Source organism: Mchenga conophoros, linkage group LG17 (genome assembly GCF_057382185.1).
Source record: "Mchenga conophoros isolate Kocher_MC1m ecotype Shallow Benthic linkage group LG17, M_conophoros_male_GT1.1, whole genome shotgun sequence".
Taxonomy (NCBI): domain Eukaryota; kingdom Metazoa; phylum Chordata; class Actinopteri; order Cichliformes; family Cichlidae; genus Mchenga; species Mchenga conophoros.
In genome coordinates this window covers 8,786,661-8,803,721 of record NC_140542.1, presented here as the reverse complement: position 1 = coordinate 8,803,721, position 17,061 = coordinate 8,786,661, and the positions used below count along the sequence as shown (strand labels likewise).

The 17,061-nt window shown below is 39.8% G+C and overlaps 1 protein-coding gene across 2 annotated transcripts in view; it reads right to left on the bottom strand.

The window, feature by feature from the left end:
* lrrc7 (leucine rich repeat containing 7) overlaps positions 1 to 17,061 on the bottom strand; it is a 148,860-nt gene that overhangs the window by 106,832 nt on the left and 24,967 nt on the right. For both annotated transcript variants that reach the window (XM_085253105.1, XM_085253106.1), the window contains exon 2: positions 13,859 to 14,163. The gene's annotated coding sequence lies outside the window, so the exon portion shown is untranslated. The remainder of the gene's footprint in view (positions 1 to 13,858; positions 14,164 to 17,061) is intronic.

Below are 17,061 nucleotides of genomic sequence, written 5' to 3'. Positions count from 1 at the left end.
TTCGGTACTACCAGCAGCTTCAAATACCTGCTTGCTGCTTTGTAATGGCATTTTAGCAGCTGTTCTGTGAATCTGATGAATTTGTCTGGCAGAAACCTTCATCTCTATGCCTTAGTCTGCACGAACCCGTCTGTGCTCTGACTCAGCCACAAGTTTCTTCATAGTACAATGATCACGTTTAAGTTTTCATATAATACCTAATGTTTTCAGACCTCTTCCAAGGTATTACACTATTCATCACATATCTGCAGCACAGACCCTTTTACTTTACCATATTACTTGAAACCTGTGGCATGCTTAATGATGTGGAACATCCTTCTTAACTAGTTTTCATTTTATTGGACTCATCCCCTTCCAAACTAATTATGACAGCTGTCTGAGATTGATATCAGTGATCCACAGAGCCGAGAGACATGAGTTTAACTGAACACAAAAACATTTATGACACTAAAATCTTATTTGCATAGTAATTTGGAACGCTTTCTAACTCGTAACAATGCCCATATTTTAGATCATGTACATTATGCTTAACTCAGTAACATCTGAAGCCAGAGCCCACAAATTCATCCAGAAAGCAGGGACTTGCCTCCTGTGGGCTACTAGGCGTTTACCCAGCTTCATCCATCTTTTCATTACAGTCTACAGGGAGTGCAGAATTATTAGGCAAGTTGTATTTTTGAGGAATAATTTTATTATTGAACAACAACCATGTTCTCAATGAACCCAAAAACCCATTAATATCAAAGCTGAATGTTTTTGGAAGTAGTTTTTAGTTTGTTTTTAGTTTTAGCTATTTTAGGGGGATATCTGTGTGTGCAGGTGACTATTACTGTGCATAATTATTAGGCAACTTAACAAAAAACAAATATATACCCATTTCAATTATTTATTTTTACCAGTGAAACCAATATAACATCTCCACATTCACAAATATACATTTCTGACATCCAAAAACAAAACAAACACAAATCAGCGACCAATATAGCCACCTTTCTTTGCAAGGACACTCAAAAGCCTGCCATCCATGGATTCTGTCAGTGTTTTGATCTGTTCACCATCAACATTGCGTGCAGCAGCAACCACAGCCTCCCAGACACTGTTCAGAGAGGTGTACTGTTTTCCCTCCTTGTAAATCTCACATTTGATGATGGACCACAGGTTCTCAATGGAGTTCAGATCAGGTGAACAAGGAGGCCATGTCATTAGTTTTTCTTCTTTTATACCCTTTCTTGCCAGCCACGCTGTGGAGTACTTGGACGCGTGTGATGGAGCATTGTCCTGCATGAAAATCATGTTTTTCTTGAAGGATGCAGACTTCTTCCTGTACCGCTGCTTGAAGAAGGTGTCTTCCAGAAACTGGCAGTAGGACTGGGAGTTGAGCTTGACTCCATCCTCAACCCGAAAAGGCCCCACAAGCTCATCTTTGATGATACCAGCCCAAACCAGTGATGTTGCAGCTTGACTTTTCTCAGTTCATTGGCAGTTATTTTGCGCCTTGGTTTTTCCACACGCTTCTTGCAACCCTGTTGCCTATTTTGAATGAAACGCTTGATTGTTCGATGATCACGCTTCAGAAGCTTTGCAATTTTGAGACTGCTGCATCCCTCTGCAAGATATCTCACTATTTTTGACCTTTCTGAGCCTGTCAAGTCCTTCTTTTGACCCATTTTGCCAAAGGAAAGGAAGTTGCTTAATAATTATGCACACCTGATATAGGGTGTTGATGTCATTAGACCACACCCCTTCTTATTACAGAGTTGCACATCACCTAATATGCTTAATTGGTAGTAGGCTTTCGAGCCTATACAGCGTGGAGTAAGACAACATGCATTAAGAGGATGATGTGGACAAAATACTCATTTGCCTAATAATTCTGCACTCCCTGTATGTATGGATTACTAATTCACATGACCATCTACTTTGTTCATGTCATCGTAGGCTTTGTCACTCAAATATGAGCGTATTTATCACATAACTATAATATTTTGCCTTTTGCCTCTCTCTGGCATTTTTACTGCAATCCAGCATGTCATCATTCACTAGTGTAATTGCCATTTTCTAGTCTGAGAAACATGTCACACCTGTTTGACTTTCAGAGTCAGCCAGCTGTCCAGCGAATGGACAGGGTCCTGATGGACTGTGGTTAATGACAGACACGATCACAGTCAAAGATCAGGAACTCATCCTGTCATTGTAGTCTGCTCTTGTTTCATAGTCACCGTTTCTTCACTAATTTCCTTGTTTTCCTGTTATCTGTTTTGTGATTTTTTTTGCACTTTTTCCATTGTGTTTTTTTCACATTGTCAGCACAGAGCAAACAGAGTTAGATACAACAGAGAGAAGGAGGCCCACAGATGTAAGCCTTCAAGCTGAAGCAAATCTGTCTGTGTGTGCTAACAATGTTAGGTTAATTGGACTTTTGTCAAAAAATGTCTCTCGCACTGACCAGATTCAGTTAAAGGGATTTGTTGTAAACAGAAGAGAAGCTCTTTTCCGTATGTCTACATGTTTCTGGGATACTTCACCTTTGTTATGTTTGTCTTTCTGCTGGTACCTCTGCTATTCCTCTCCCTTCTGTATGTTTAATGTGTACACCAAAAAACAGAGTCACATTAGCGCTGGATAGATAGCTAGATGGACGATGAATTTCTGGATTTGTTTCTCCTCCTCGCACTTTATCTCACACTTTCTGCCTCTCACTCTCTCCATGCCTCCTCTCCTTCTCACTTGCGTCAGCATTCTGCCTGCTGATGAATATATGAATGAGATTAAAACAGTGAAACACACACACACACACACACACACACACAAATACACACACACACACACACACACACACACACAAATACATACTCTTTTCCCTCGCCAGCACATAGGTTCCTCCACACAGGGGCATAAGCATTTCACCGTTTAGACATTTTTTTCTGGTATGAGTCTCTTAAAGCCTCCATCGCTGTAGTTATTTTAGTTTACAATGACCTTAAACTGACAGCATTTATTTTAAGAAACATGCCGAGCGAAAGCCATTTAATGATGATGCAGCCTTCCACTCAGGAGACACAAGTGCTGTACTTTGATTTGTCACTTTAAATCAGCTCAGAGCAACTACAGCATGAAGTAAATGCTGCAGCTAACAAGCACTTTTTACAGTTTTTCTTTTTTAACGAGAATCTATCCTCCCGTGTTTACAATCAAGGTGGGGTGGTCTTGCTGCATGGAAAGCACACATTAGTTATGTGTATCATAAACTGTTTGTCAGACCCAAGAGGTATAAGTGGCTCTTAACTCCAGGACTCAGAGGGACAGATGAAGGATTAGAAACAAAGCTGGGGGATGGATAGAAGTAACAGATGAAAGCTTCAGGAGAAGTTCCAAAAAAAAGAAAGAGTAGGGAACTGCTGCGAGGCAAAAATGGATGAAGTGCAGGCCTTAAAGTTGGCCCACCCTCCTTTTGTATCTTTCGCATTGCTTGTCTTTCTTTTCTTCCTCAGTCTTTCTCTCACTTCACCATAGGCTCTCTGTTTCTATGGCGACCATTCCTGCCATCACAGAGGAAGGAAAAGATACCTGAGGATAGGAAGCGAAGACAGCTGAGGAGCAAACAAACAGATTAAGACGGATGGATGAATGCATTGAGTTCTAGACTTCAGACTGTGATAATAATAATACAACAATAATACAATGTGCTGACCAGATCAAAACAGGATAGCTGGAGATGAAAGGAAATGAGCACATTTGCTTTCTTCCGAGAGTTAAATGACAAGATAGACTTCAAGTCAGTCTAATAAATATCAGTAACATTAGTTTAAAAGGGTCACAGGCTACCATTTCATGAGGTAACAGGACGGATTTATTGGCCAGATATAATGACAAAACTTTTTGACTTTTATTAATAAATAAATTAATAAAATTCCTTTACTAAACCACAAATCTTAATAATTTAACAACTCCCTGTGTACCTATATAAGCTTATGTAACCATGCAACAGCTAACGCAAGCACTACACTGTCTCTACACAAGAGGTTCCTTTGAGCCTCTCTTTTTTTTTAAGTTGTTCTCACGCATGTCTAGTAGAACAGACACACTCCTACTTAAATCAATACAACTGTCTATCCCGTCTCTAAGTCTGACGTCCATTAGCCGCTTGCAGGTCCAAACTCCTCTTCAGGTCCAAAGTCAAATGAACACAGCAGCATCACTGAGAGTTAAAATCTAAATTCTTTCATCTTTAATAAAATGATCAGCGTTGCTGCTCTACCAGGGGTAACACTTAAGTTTAACATCCAGACATCCATGAAAACAGAATTCATGAAATTTAACGGAGTTAGAAGTTAGCAGCGTGTTAGCTCGCTAGTTTCCACCTAAACATAATATAGCATGTTCAGACTGAGGGATTTCTGAAAAATTCAAACGTACAGCTCTGCTATTACTTCCGACATAAATGAAGACAGAAAACTAAACAGCAGTGACTTTTGTAGGGTTACTGAAGTTGGGCTAGCTGGTATATAATGATGTGCTACGTGATCGATAGCGACACAGCTATGTTAACATAACATAAACACAGTGAAGCTGGAGGATGAACGCTAACTTTTTTCAGCTTGATAAAAGTTAACGTGAGGGTTCCCGATGGTTAGAGACAAATGCAATCGCATGGCAGGATGCTGTAAACTGACCAAGCTTCAGTCAGGAGAACAACTGAGATAATCCATCCACAATATGAGGTTAGTATTTAATATACTGCTGCTGCATGGGGTGGGCTTTAGTTACATTGTAAGGTTTTAAAAATGAGCTTTAAAACATGCTGTTGATGAATAGTTGTAATAAAAACCGAGAGAGGCTGACAGTGATCACTGCCTTTTCTAGGGGCTTGTTCAGATAAAACAGAACAAGACACAAAGCATTAAAAACCCGGATAAAACCCATGACAAAATTATTTCATCATAAATAACTCAGTTGTGGTTTTTAAACCACAGGTGAAATATTACGGACAAGAAAGATAACCAAGGACTCCTAATCATCCTAACACTGATAAAGCAGCAGCATACCATCATTTCTACTAAAAGAACAATGTTGGGGTCATATCAGAAATTGAATTGGCTCAACAGACACAAAGTATGTGCTCCTTTGCCACGAATGATTAACATCACTAAGTGCAATTTTTGTTAATGCATCATAATTTGCTAATTTATGGCATACTGTAATATTTTGCAGAACCCTTAGCAATAGCTCCAGGAGTTCTGGGACTACTTTGAGAACAACTGGTCCAGCTTAATCTAAAAAATCTCAGAAAAAAGTGACAAAGTGGTTTGAAAAATACCTGTGGGGATAAACGACCCTGTGTTGTTGAAATGCCGTTTAATAAAAAGAGTCTGGACCGTCAGGAGACATGTACATTAAATTAGCTATCTTTATTTTATGGCTATTTTCTTTGACTTCTTGCAAACTGATGTTAAAATAACTTTAGCAAACTAAGTGATTATCGTTGATATTCTACATTTTAAGTCACTGGCAGGACTCTATGTTTTTTCTTCACTGATGCTCATAAAACTCTCTAAAAATGAATCTGGCCAAACTCCCAAATATATGTGGACCAAAAAAGAAAAACTTCCAGCAGGGAGCTTTCCAAATGGCTCCAACTCCCCACACTTTAGCCAAAGAGGGAATTCCCCAAATGATCCATGTTTAGAAGGTAGCCGTGATTGCTTTTCACTCTCTCACTCTAATTTATACTCCAGGACATCTCTACAGCTGATTATTTATTCACCTGCATAGCTCTCTTTTTAGTCCATCCCTGCAAGTGTTTTCTAATGTTACTCAGCAGCAACAATATGTTAATGTGATAATGCTCAGGCTAAGTGCATGATCACATTATCTTAATCATAGTGTGATAACAGTGGCTACGCCTTAAGCATGTTCTTGCCTCAGTCGAATCACGGCCATATGAGTTGTGCTGCTGTAAGTGCTGCCATTTAACACACATGAACACCTGCAGTGTTTCATGTCACTGCGCTGTGCAATTAACCTGTGTCGCTTTAAGGAAAGAGTGATATATGTATCCTCATATTACGTGGAGTGACGCATGCAAGTTAGTAAAGGCCGGCGACACTGCGTCACACACACACACACACACACACACACACACACACACAACGTGCCTCATTCTCTTCACGTGATACAGCAAACACATCCTGCCAATTTGGCAGTCTATTTAAGCTGCAACTTTTCCCATCTCACCCTCTGATGTGTCAGCGCTGCTGCGGCCCTGCATCGCTGCCAAGTGGCAACCTCAAGTGCAGAAAAATTAAGCCAGGCATCAGAAGTTGCAGTTCATATAGCAGCCACTTGAGGGTGGCTCAAAAAATGTTTGGTTTTTTTTCATATAGAATCACATATTAAATGTGAGACTATGCAACAAAACCTAGTATGAAAAACACATTGCTCTCTTAAGGCAATTTCCCCCTTCATACAACAGTTGTACTTTTTTGGGGGGATACTGGACGAGTGGATATCTATCTCATGACCACATGTTTGAACCACTGAACGGGGACATCTCCAAAGTACTGAGGCCTTTTGGAGTACTTTTTATGGAGTGTGAGGTTCAGCCTATCCAAGATGATTTTTGTATCTTAGTAGCCTTAGAACTTAGAACTCCATCCTCTTTTCCAAATATGGCCACTTCTAACTCCAAAAAAAAAGAAAAGAAAAACAATATAGTATATGCCACCAATAGAGCCTTAAAATGCAGAGCCCAAAACCAATAGGTGAAGTCATAGTTTATATATACAGTATTGCCTTCAACCCTCTAATCCAGGGGTGTCAAAGTCCAGGCCTCGAGGGCCGGTGTCCTGCAGGTTTTAGATATCAACCCTGGGCCAACACACCTGAATCAAATGATTAGTTCATTACTAGGCTTCTGGAGAACTTCAAGACATGTTGAGGAGGTAATTTAACCATTCAAATCAGCCTTGTTGGATCAAGGACACATCTAAAACCTGCAGGACAACGGCCCTCGAGGCCTGGAGTTTGAGACCCCTGACCCTAAGCAGTGGTAGGTAAGTCCAGGCCTCGAGGGCCGGTGTCTTGCAGGTTTTAGATGTGTCCTTGATCCAACACAGCTGATTCAAATGGTGCTTTTGGAACTTTGATGCAAAATTATGCTGCTGCGATAAATCAATCAATTCAAATATGAGCTTCCTAAAATGTTTAAATGAATTTATTCTAAATTAAACAGCCCTTTAACATCACACACTGCAAAAAATCTATTAAGGATAGCCATCATAATGATGAGTAACCTCTCATACTCACATCTTTATGAGCTTTAAAATAATGAAGCAAATCATGACTTGTCTTTTCAGAGCAGCTCATCTGTTGGCACACACAGGCCCATGCACAGTATTTTTTTTGTTGTTGCTATATTCGAAGCAGTCAGTCATGAATCGCGCTATCACATCAAATTATTTTGTGCCTCTGCAGCAGATTGAGCGCGATTTGCCGATTGTTACTTTACAGCTTGATTGACGTTGCATTCAGCAACCCTCTTTCTGTCTCGGAGAAACTCTAAATTGCTTTCTTAAGTGAGATCAAGAAAGGATTTTCTCATTCGGATATTCCTGTAATGTGGCCCCAGGAGTGAGTCGCGCAGGAGTTGTTCACAAAAGCCATTAACTCAGTTCAGTTCAGCTCAGCCTGAAGAATCAGTCTCACGGGATTCATTTGCAACTGCTTCAATAACTGTGGACTTGCCCAACTGTTCTCTGTTGCGCTACCATCCAAATTATGGCATGTGTTGCAAATAAAGGGAGCCATTTTAAATCGCAGATTAAAAAAATACAAACAGGAGTCCTGCTAAGATCATTTTGCATACACACACCTTCATATTAAGCCTCGAAACAGTCTAATCTAAATTATTAACATTTTTGCATGTGTATCATGGTACACGAAGTACACCCTTCTCTCTGTATTAATTACAGCTCCCTCATGTCAGTGAGTCCCCCACTGAGTCTGTTGAGGACTCAGCAAGAAAAAACGTAGTTCTCAAGGGATAACACAGGAGTGTGTTTGTGTACACTTTTGAACCCACCCCCAAAAAACAGCCACTGATGCAGTTAATTATATCATAGCCTGCAGATGTAGCAGGCTGGTTAAAGCACAGTTGATATAAAGGTTATTTACACACCGTTAATCGCACTCCTCTCTGCAGGATTTCGCTTCTTGTTCTTTGAATGTTATTTGAGTGATGACTCAAACATTTCTTGAGAATCACATTATGTTGGAAAATCCTTTTGAGAGTGAAATAAGCTAAAAAGAGAAGGTTTTCTTTAGCAACTACTTCTCTCAATTAAGCTTATTGAATTTAGGGCAATGACGGCCTTTGAGGAAGCACCTGGCAACACTGGGAAGGAAAAACTCTCTTTTAACAGGAAGAAACCTCCAGCCGGGAGGAGATAGAGATCTAATGAGATGTGGTTACTACACCACCTCAGTGACTCCAAGACTATCAAGGTAGCAGGGAATAACTAATAAAGTTCAAACTAGAGCAGGGCGATATGGCCAAAAATATTTATCACGATATATATTTGAAAATTTGCGATAACGATATAACCGACGATATAATTGATGCGAGACAAAATACAACTCCACAACATTACTAGCGCAAAAAGACAACCTTCCATTTATTTTCACTTAAACAAGAAGCTGGTTTTTATGTACATTAAAGCTTTATAAAAATGTAACAGTGCAAATGCAAATTCCTTGCTGAAAGTTTAACCAAAAGGCATTTCCAGTAGAAATGGGCTGACATATCCTGAGCATAACCATGTATAATATCCACTGAAGTTAAAAAGAGGTGCTTTGCAACATTAAACTGCAGTGTGCAGTACGTATTTTTCGCACCATAAGGTGCACGGGATTATAAGGCACATTAAGCGAAACAAAGCAGTCAGATAAATCAAACTTTATTAAACTCGTTCTTCTTGCTTCCTCCACTTCTGTACCATTGATTCATTAATGGTGAATTCTCTGGCAGCTGCTCTATTCCCATGTTGTTGCAGTATATTAATGACTAACCTCGTATTGTGGATGGATTATCTCAGTTGTTCTCCTGACTGAAGTTTGGTCCGTTTACAGTATCCTGCCATGCGATTGCATTTGTCTCTAACCATGAAGAACCTTCACGTTAACTTTTATAAGTGGAAAAGTGTTAGTGTTCGTCCTCCAGCTTCACTGTTTATGTTATGCTAACATAGCTGTGTCGCTAGCGATCACGTAGCACATCATTATATACCAGCTAGCCCAACTTCAGTAACCCTACAAACGTCACTGCTGTTTAGTTTCCTGTCTTCATTTATGTTGGAAGTGATAGCAGAGCTGTACGTTTGATTTTTTTCAGAAATCTCTCCGTCAGAACATGCAATATCATGCTTAGGTAACTAGCGAAACTAGCGAGCTAACTTCCGCTAGCTTCCTGCTAACTTCTAACTCCGTTAAATGTAATAACTTTTGTTTTCATGGATGCCTGGAAGTTAAACTTTATAGTTACACCTGGTAAAGCAGCAATGCTGATCGTTTTATTAAAGATGAAAGAATTTGGACAGTTTTTAACTCTAAGTGATGCTGCAGTGTTGTTTGACCTGAAGTATACGGAGTTTAGGACCCAGATTACTCCCAGATTTAAGAGCGTCTTAGTCCGACAAATATGACAATAACAACGGCCGCTTGCATGTTCTGCAAAAAAATGTGCTTTGTTGTGTATCTGACGGACAAACACCAAACCAGTTCCACATCACGGAAGTTGCACCATTTTTACAAACCAATTCTGGTTCATCTGTTTCACTCAACAATCGGCCATGTGCGTATGAAAACAAAGGCACTGCGCATGCGCGTTTTACTCCCATTCTATCGCGATATTTCATTTTCCTATCGTTGCCTAACATTATACCGGTATTACCGTGAACGGTATAATATGGCCCAGCCCTAGTTCAAACCAAGAAATATATTCGAGTTTGCATGAAAAAATGGCTTCAGACAGTCAAGAGACTGCCTTCATGGGCATTGCCATCAAGTCATATGTGGATTTAACATGTATGCACATTCATATCTCAGAGCTTAGATGGCATTTGTAATGACTGCCATGTAGCTCTAAATACAACACATATAGTCACTGTTAAAGGAAAGTGTGCATTCTTTAAATTTTAAGGCTTTATATAACAGGACATAATCTAATCTGGTCCTTAGCGGGTCTTAAAATTAGGTAAATGAAACCTTGGCTGAACTACCAATCCTGCCATATTACACTATGCCATTATGTATTGAATAAAAGCAAACCCAAGATATTGCACTAGTGTGTATGAAAAGTAAGTACAGCCTTACTGCCTTACTCTTCTTCCATGGGAAGGTGATGATAATCAAAAGGACTTGATTATTGATCAGCAGCAAGTGTGAGCACCTTATTAAAAATAAGTTATGGCAGTTTGCTTGTCTGGAGCATTGAGTGTGTGTTTAACCCATTTCCAAGGAGGAAAGACATAAGCAATTAATGCAATTGTTGGTTACTGATATTCCCAGAAATTCACACCTAACCATGAAATGCTCAGAGAACCTGAACCCCCCCCCCCCCCAAACTGCATCTTTACAGGGACTTTACAGGGCTCAGTCAGCATGTTAAAAGTTAACAGTCATTATGGTACCATTATAAAAGCACTGAACAGGTATGGCTTGTTTGGAAGCATTGCCAGGAGAAAGCCTCTTCTTTTGCAAAGTTGCATCAGAGCAAACCACAAATACTTCTGGAACAAGGCATTTCGGAAAGACAGAAACAAAGTTTGGCGATGAAAAGCAAACACTGCATATCAGCACAAACACTTAATACCAATTGTCACGGTGGTGATGATTTAGGCTAATTTTGCAGCCACAAGTTCCGGGCACCTTGCACTCACTGAGTTGAACATGAACTCATCTTTACACCAAAGTACTCTCGAGTCAAATATGAGGCCAGCTAAAGCTTGGCCAAACTTGGATCATGAAACAGGACAATGATCCCAAGCACAGCAGCATATCTAAAACAGAATGGCTGAAAAAACAAAAGAATTTAGGTGATACAACGGTCCAGTTAAAGCCCGGACCTCAACCTGATTGAAATATTGTGGAAAACCGTGCACAAATAACTGCCCCCCTTTGGTTTTGTGTTAATTTTTCTTTTACATTTAGCATTTTTAACACTTGCCTGACACTCACTGCCCTGTCCACTCCCCCATTGCAGTCAATTTATCTATTTATTTATTTTGTAAAGGGCTATGTTGCCATTTTGAGAAGTAAAATCAATCTGTGTCATTTGAAGAGTGAGATGCGAAGCCTGATGCCACTCAGTCAATGCATTAATCTGCTGAAACTTTGGTAAGCCTGATATAGCTGGTGAAACATTAATCTGACTTAAGCACACATTCTTGTATTTGGCTTTTGTCCATCAACAAATTGTAAAAGTTCCAGAAACTCCAAACTGACCTTTTTACATTTCTCTTTGTGTGCAGATTAAACATGTGGCTGACATCTCCAAAACCGCAATGAGCACCTAGATCAGGATTGATAGATGGGTCTGAGATGCCATCTAGTGATTCTGATAGGACCACCCCAGTAAAACTACACCCTCCATTTCTTGATTCAGTGAACAGGGATTAGTAGGCAGGGTTCCCATGGCAACACCAGATGGACAGAAAATACAGAGCGAGGGAGTGACAGAGACGAGAAGAAGAAGAAGAGAAAGGAAAGTCACAGGGAGAAAAACACAATGAAACTTCAACTTTAGGTTGGCCCTTGTACACCCACACAAACACCCACTGAGAAATACACACACACACACAGAACCAAGGGTGGTATCATGACACAAAGGTCACATTTTAATGGTTTACTCTGTTTTTAATATGTTGTTGGAAGCCAGGAATCCATTAAGCTGCACCAATTCCGATTGTTTAACTAAGGCTTATTTAGCTATCTAAGCAATTTGCTCCAATCCAATGAATATCAGAAGGACTCGAGGAGAAGAAGTGTGAATGAATCACTCGTTCAGAGAACTGATGACTGAAAGGTCTGTTCATCAGATGTGTAACATAATCCAGATATTTTGTTTGATATTATTAAAATGGCAGCTGTCGTGTCATTGAAATGAAGGTCTACATTTGGAGAATTATAAATTCTTTACGTTTTAGTGTAAACCCAATAAGGGTTACGTGCAAAACATATATGTCACCTATTGTGTTGTTTGTTAACAACAACAGCAAAAAAAGTATACTTTACAACTTTAAGTACACTCATTAGTTTTATTGTGTTTCATTGTTCCTTAAATTAATACAGTTTTTGCAGTTTTGCTTTAACTGCTCAGGGATTACAACTATTTTTACCCAAGTGCCCCATTTTTAAATTTAGAGGAAGTTATTGGACATCATTTTAAAAAAAGGAATTATTTTTGTAACAAGAAGTCTAGAAGCCATGGACATCACCAAATGCTGTTTCCTCCCTTTTAGACTTGTAGTCAAGACCGCCTAAACCAAGACTAAGACAATACCAAGACCAGAGGGTATCGAGACCAAGACAAGACCGAGACCAAGACAAGACCGAGACCAAGACGAGACCAAGACAGACCGAGTCAAGACCAAGACCAAGACAAAAAAGTCTTTAAACTGCAGCCTCACCCTCTCTGTTTTTCACATAATGATATTATCCTATATCCTCGCATGTGATTGGCCACAATATGGAGGGATTGGAGCATAGATGAGCCACTGTGTGAGAGCTGAGCAGCGAAAGGAAATGAAGTGAGGAGTTGACTCTTCTGATTCACTACAAAGCACTCTCTAAGCACAGCTCTTAGAGCTGATGCTTTTGCGCATGACACATTATCGAACGTTACGTTGTGTGTCATGGATACTGTTGACTCCAAATCTCCCGACGACTATATCGATCTGAGACAGCAAGACCTAAACAAGACCGAGGGATCCGAGACCAAGACAAGACCAAGACCACGTAAAAGTGGTCTTGAGACCGGTCTCGAGACATCCAACTCTACTCCCTTTAGATACTCTGCTAGGCCTTCACTGCAGCTACCTTCAGTTGCTGCTTCTTTGTAGGTCTTTCTGCATTTAGTTTTATCTTCAGTAACCGGAAGGTGTTTTATCTCATTTCTTTTCATCCGAGAAACTTGTGTTGGACTATGAAGTGCAAGTGTATTAAGTTTTGAAGCATATGGCTGAATATGAGCAAAGGGTACAGCCCTGTGCACTTTAATGTTCATCCTACTACTTCTATCACCATCATCAATTAAAATCTAGTGGCCTGTTTCCACTGGCAGGCATACATGCCTGTGTCATAACATTGACTCCATGAAATTTGAAAGATGATGTGGTATGCTTCAGATCATGTTTCTTCCTTTTTCTGTACTTTTATCTTCCCATCTTTCTGGTACAAACTTTATCTTTCTTTCATTAGTCTAGAAATTTTTGAAAAGCTGGGCAGCCTTGCTTTAGATGTTTTCTGGCAAAGTGTAGTCTGGCCTACATGTTCTTGAGTGTAACCAGTGGTTTGCACTTTCCTGTAAACCCTCTGAATGTGTATTCATAAAGGCATTCTTGATTATAGACCTTAATAATGATATGCCTCCAACTTGACTTGGCTGGAAGTTGCTGTACATCATGGTCTTTGTTTAAAAGTTCTGATGACAATACAATGGCTCATGTGACAAAACAAATGCCATCCACCGGCTGCTTCTCTTTTAGAGTTGCCCAAGCAACCTGTGTGCTCCTCCTCTCCGACCAGTCCGACCCAATCAAGGACAAAGATGAAAAGCTGCTGCACTGACAAATGCAATTCCTACCTGTTCTATGGGCCAATGATGTTTCAGGTGCCGCTGCAAGAGGTGTTGGTCTGTCTATCAGTCTCCCTGGATATTAGTGGTGGGTGGAGCTTATATCCCCGGGTGATGGCCTGTGGTTGGTCAGCTTCATCTCTGCTTCCTTATAACTCCACCCACTGGGCCTCCACAAGGCTTTTCGGGTACCACACTCTGCTGAACATGTTTGTGTTTGTCGTTCTGTTGAGCTGTTTCTCAGTTTTTGTTAAGCTCCCCGTCTGTCCGTCTGTCAGAGCTGATTCTTCTTGTGTCGTCTTCATACAGTTTTCCTATGTGAACAGAAAAAAAGAAAATGGTTTTTGAAGTGAAGTAGCTAATTGTTCATACCTCTACACCTGCCAAATGCAACCTCCGGGGGCAGTGTTGGGCAACACAACAATTTTAATGTCATGGTCATATGTTCCACTACAGCTCATATTGGCCCATAAAGCGTAGATGACCCCTTATTCTGACCCACACAAACACAAACGATCAGAGGACCAACAGGAAATCAGCTTGCTTATTGAATTTAAGTCTATAATAAACATGCTCTCCACAGACCACAGCAATGCTCATGCTCTATGGGCACACAAATAAGAGGATCCTGGCTGAAACATGACAGTCAAAAAGTTTGGGGAATCAACAAATACAAATGTTATTTTCTTTAAAGTTTAACTTTTGCTAATTTCCCCTTCAATGTCATCATCTCATTCATTTCAGGATCACCTTCAGCTGCTATTTTTATATCGCTCCCTAGAAATAATGTTAGGACCACTTGGATCTTTTAAAAAATGACAAAGCTTTTATGTGAGAATATGGTCATTGGATATGACCAAGAGTTTCCAACAGATTTCAGTCCAAGAGTCCACAGTTGGACCCTCAAAGTCAAAGATGACAGTGGCCAGATGAAGGTGGCCACATTTAAACCAGGACGCCTCATAGTACCAAATTATCAAGCCTGCACCAGTGTGCGCTGTAGAGAGAATGAATCAAGCAGGGATGGACATGTGTACCACAACACAATGTTTTAAATTAATGATAAAAAATTGCAGATTTATCGCCTACATTCTTAGAAGTTTTTGAAAAAGTATTTAAAAAATGTCAGACCTAGGCAGACAGAAGCAGCTGAAGCCATTATCTTGGATTTAATTAGCAAAAATGACAAAAATAATAACTGTTGTTAGCTTATTTTATCAGTATTTAAAAGTATATGCACTATCTTTACATGACACATCATTTATATACTGTGTTCTTATGTTTTAAATAACAATTTGTTTGTATAACAAGCTGCTAATATTTGCCTATGTAGTATTATCTCATTTGTCATACTCAAGTCCTGAAAGTGGATTAAAAACAAAAAATGAAGAAAAACCCAACAATGATAAAGTAAAACTGTTTCTTTACCACATTGCAACCTTTGTATTACATAGAGAAAAGATTTTCTTCTATATGTGTATGAAAAATGCCACAATTACAATAAAAAACAATAAAAAACACAAATAATGTATTATATTCAATATTCAATAAAATAATATACTGAATTTTAATTCATATATTATTTAAAACCCCCTGAATGACACGGATCTATGGTACACTTTGTGTTTGCTCTAACTCAAAATGCTATTTCAGTTGTCACTTAAAAAACATAGTGGATCTTTTATCTACATTAACACAATCATTTAGGCTGCGCATAAAATCTCAATGTGACAATGCTGGGATGGTGTTTTGTCAGATCTCTGGTATAACAAAGTGAGTGTTGTGGCACTGATGGAAGACAACAGCAGTCTTAAGTAAAGACTGAAATGAAGGGTTATAAATACTGATGTTTTTTTTCTGCTCCTGTAGCTTTTGATTTCTTTCATGAGCCTTCTGTTTGCAATCGCAAATGTCAGTTAAATTCAACTTTGAGCCAAATTGTACAACATGCCTCTGATTTTCTGTGCTGCTGTTACCGAAATTTATATATTTAAATCGTTCATGAGTTCATGGACTCTACTGCTCCACACAAACAAACATATTTTGAACACTCTTTCTTGCTATATTTTAAAAACGTGTCACATGAAAGATACATTAAATCCATAATGCAAAACTAATGAAGATTACAGTGGGGGAAATAATTATTTGATCGTTTGCTGAATTTGTAGGTTGGCTAACTCACAAAGAAATGAACAGTCTCTTAATTTTATGGAGAGAGAGCAAAAATCAACAAAAGTCATAACTGGTTGGCGTGTCATTGAGTGAAATAAGTATTTTATCCCCAAGCAAAACATGACTTAGAACTTGGTGGATAAACCCTTGTTGGTAAGCACATGGTAAAGCTGTTTGTTGTTGGTGGTCACTAGGTTTGCACACGTCTCAGGAGCCATTTTTGGCCCAAATCCTTTGGGTTTCTTGGCTGCTGCTTGGCAACTTTAAGCTTTAGCTTGGGGTGATCGTGGCTCAAGAGTTGGGAGTTCGCCTTGTAATCGGAAGGTTGCCGGTTCGAGCCCCGGCTCGGACAGTCTCGGTCGTTGTGTCCTTGGGTAAGACACCTCACCCATTGCCTACTGGTGGTGGTCAGAGGGCCCGGTGGCGCCAGTGTCCGGCAGCCTCGCCTCTGTCAGTGCGCCCCAGGGTGGCTGTGGCTACAATGTAGCTTGCCATCACCAGTGTGTGAATGGGTGGATGACTGGATATGTAAAGCGCTTTGGGGTCCTTAGGGTAAAAGCGCTATATAAATACAGGCCATTTACCATTTAGCTTCCTCTGCAGACTTTCTATAGTACTGATGTCTGAAGACTAGCTAGGCCACTCCATGACCTTAATGTGCTTCTTCTCTAGCCACTCATTTGGTGGCTTGATGGTATGTCTTGGGTCACTGTCATGGTGGACGATCTATCCCCGACTCATGTTTAGGCTGAGGGAAAGAGGTGCTCTACCAAGATTTTACGGTACATGGCCCCAGCCACTGCCCCCTCAATATGGTACAAACTCACTTCATTATCACAAGTGAACTGTTATTATTGCTAAGCAAAGTAAAATTAAAATTTCCATTGGTAGTGAAGTACATTTAACCAATGAGAGAGCAGCAACAGAGGCAGTCTGTCTGTGGGTCAATTTGTCTGTCCAAGTAATGCAAATGACATCCAATAATGGGGATGCTTGTTACCATGGGAATAAAGAATGAGTGATTGTGAGGTCTGTTCTGG